The 3370-nt window shown below is 45.2% G+C and overlaps 1 pseudogene; it reads right to left on the reverse strand.

The window, feature by feature from the left end:
• Positions 1-1175: 1175 nt before the first annotated feature.
• On the reverse strand, positions 1176-3008 carry LOC109785761 (F-box protein At5g07610-like; annotated as a pseudogene).
• Positions 3009-3370: the final 362 nt, after the last annotated feature.

The following is a 3370-nucleotide window of genomic DNA, read 5'->3' on the forward strand; positions in this document are numbered from 1 at the left end:
CACCACAAATGGGCTGCTTGGCTGACCTAACACGAAAGGAAGCCCATCCCACTCCAACAGACAATGTTTGAACTTTGAACAATATTGATTTGACTCCTGAGTCCTGATTCCCCGATGTAAGTACTATGTAGTAGCAAAGTACTCCCTCTGTTGTATAATACTTGTCGTGGTTTTAGATCAAATTTTAACTAAAACTACGATAAGTATTTTGGAGTGGAGGGAGTAACAATTAGTAGTACACTGCAGTAAGATCTCACAAATTTTACAAGCAATGCTCAGATTGGACCTGGCTTTCTTTTCCGATTCAAATTTACCAGTCTAGAAAAATAATAAATAGGTAAGAGTCAGCAATTATGAAACTAATCACTCTACATATTAGCAACTCAAAGCAAGCCTTGGAGTGCTAACAACATGATATGTAATGCACTAGTAGAATCTGCACGAGTTACAATATGGTCAGCAAAAATATAAGATGCCTCAGAAATAGATTTAGTAGGACAACAACTTAGAATCTTAACAAACTAGTGAGAAGTCAAGTAGAAAATATTGGTCATGGGCAGCTTAAACGAAGATATCAGCCATGGATAGCTTAATCAAAACAAAAATCAACAGTGGAGCTGCATGAATAGTAAGTACTCTAGTAGTAGTAATGAACGACTAACTTGTGTGCATCATTACCCCTATCTACCTACAAACAAATCATTTCAGTGAATTATGGTATTATCTACCCCATGGGAAAGGGAAATCCTCTTCCTATCTAAAAGGAAAAAAGGAAAGAAAATATAATGTGTCTAGCTCTATTAAGCTGCAAATATAGAGTTATAGACTGAAACAACAATGGAACACCATGCAGATTGTTTACCCCCTGTAAATGCAGCGGTTACTCTGCCATGTTCTATTACTAAATTGAAAACCTTCCAAATCAAGCGAATGAGAGAGTAATAGTTTCAAATGCAGAATAACAGCACGACATCAATATTTGACATCAAAAGATACCAATTTAAAGGAAATAAAAATAGTTTGGCATAGATAAGACACTTGTACAATCTAAATGGAAACACAAGGAGTTTGACATCTCTTAGAATCACACAGCATAGGGGCGAACAAGGTGACATCAATAATGACCAATTAGAGGGTACCTTACAGATTCTCTATTCTTAACCAGCATTGTTCAAAGCCACAAAACGCATTACAAGTTCAGGACACAAACAGATAGGACTCGGGTGTACTACACCCAAGTTAGTAAAAAGTTGAAAAAATTTCAGATTTTTTGGACAATGTTTGATCACATTTTTTCAATCTTTTGCTAAACTCGGGTGTACTACACCCGAGAGTAGCCACTACTTTCCGGAAGATCAAACTGAACTAGACATAGAAAGCTAGAACATATCCAAGCCAATGCCACAAAACAACAAGATTAGGCCCATAACCAACAACTTCTTTTAATGAATTGCCAAGCTAAGGACATTAAGCTGCATGCAGTACTTTCAGTCACCGTCAGAAGTCCATTCAGCAAAACATGGAATGTAAGGCAGAACATCCTGGAATTCTTGAGAAAAAGTGCATGTAGCATTGACTTTCTGATTCTCCGTATCATATGACACTGCCATCTCGTCCTCGTCAGTAAGGAAAATCAAATCACAATCAGGATGAATCACGAACACCTTATAGGACATATCATCTTCGCCACGTTGCCTCCCGAACAGCTCTCAAACGTTGACAGTATACTTGAGGGTCCACTTTCCACCACCATAATCTTCAAGAACCCACACATAGAGTTGGCAATCATGATCGTTATCAATTTGCCACGCATACAGGCGTCCTTGGGACTGCCCAATGGAAGGCGAATGACTTGTGTTTGGCATGTCCTCTGGCATTTCAACCTCCCTCCAGACCTTCCCTTCCGGGTCGACCGTGACCATTCAGGAAGACACATTCTGAATTCCTAACCAGAATAGTCTTGTAATACCACTCGCTCTGCACCTTGGTCCATCGTCCGGTTTCCGACGAGTAGATGGCCATCTCGGTGAATTCACAGAAACAGTTGGTCAGGGGCACAAACACCACAAAGCGGGACGGAGCTACTGCGTCGAAACCCAGGAAGATATCCATTATTGGCTCGAAATACACAATGTCACCGTCCTCTTCGTCCAGCCATACTACAGGAGGCAACACAGTCCACTGCCCGGCCATAGGATTGCACACGACGTAATCGTATTCGTCTTCCTCATCATGACGCGATTCCCAGCACTTGCAAAGCAGAAGGCTGCTGCAGCACTGCTCGACCGAGAAGCAATCGTAGCTCCCGCGCAAGAAAGCGAGCGAAGGGTCGACCAAAGGGGGGCCTCTTCCCGACAGATTACGGAAATTGAAACGCCCGCGGTCGATGAAGAAGAAGCCAGACAACGTCTGCGGCGACCTCTTGCGGACAGCCATGGCTTGGAGACGCACTTGAAGCGGCAGAGCGACCTGTAGGGCACCCTCGACAGTATCTCGACGATGGCGCCTTCAGGAAGATCCGCCCCGGGCTGCTGCTGCTGCTGCTGGTTCTTACACATTGTAGAGGCAGCTCGTTTAGTTTCAACGTGAGATTGGATATTTGGATTCAAGATTGGAAGAAGGCAGTGTAGGGGAACATACCTCAGACGCTTCATCGGTGGAGGGGAATGGTGGCGTGGCGCTATCGCGGCCTTGGTTGCCGGTGGACCGCGTATGGTACTGCTCCGTGCAGTCATGGGGAAGGCTGGCCTGCTGCTCGTGCCCATGCTCCTCCTTCATCTACAGATGGTGGAGGGTGGACACGATTCATACAGGTTCCTTTCTTGGATAGAAGATTGGGAGAAGGAATAGTTACAAATGGAGCAAACCTCTGGACCTACCTCGCTGATGGGGAACGGCGGCGGCGAATGGCATGGAGCCTCCTCGCCCTGGCCTGGGTGGAGAGTCGCCGGCACGTGGCCCTGCTCCGTGCAGCCTTGCTCGCCGCCTCCTCGTCCTCCTTGCGGCATCGCCTCCTCGATCGAGGCACTCGACAGGGTGGGTCGTCCTAGGCAGGCGGCGCGGCTCGCCGAGTCTCGAGGGTTTTCAAGGACATCGTGGCTTTTATGGCTTCGTTTTCCCCTTTTGAGAAGTGGAATGGGCGCCTCACCAAAAAATGTAGAAAAGAAATGAAAAGGCGTGTGTGCGATGGTCATTTGGATGAAATATTTTTCTAGAAAAAAAATACAGAAAATGTTTTGTTCTACCGCCTGCAGACTGCTACCTTTTTTTAGTAACACCTTAGAGGGTGCTTGGATCCAAGGAACTTATTTTAGTCTGACTAAAAATAGTCTCTTTACGATGCTAAAGTTCCAAGCACCCCTGACTAAAG

The sequence above is a fragment of the Aegilops tauschii genome, chromosome 1, assembly GCF_002575655.3.
Source record: "Aegilops tauschii subsp. strangulata cultivar AL8/78 chromosome 1, Aet v6.0, whole genome shotgun sequence".
Lineage (NCBI taxonomy): Eukaryota > Viridiplantae > Streptophyta > Magnoliopsida > Poales > Poaceae > Aegilops > Aegilops tauschii.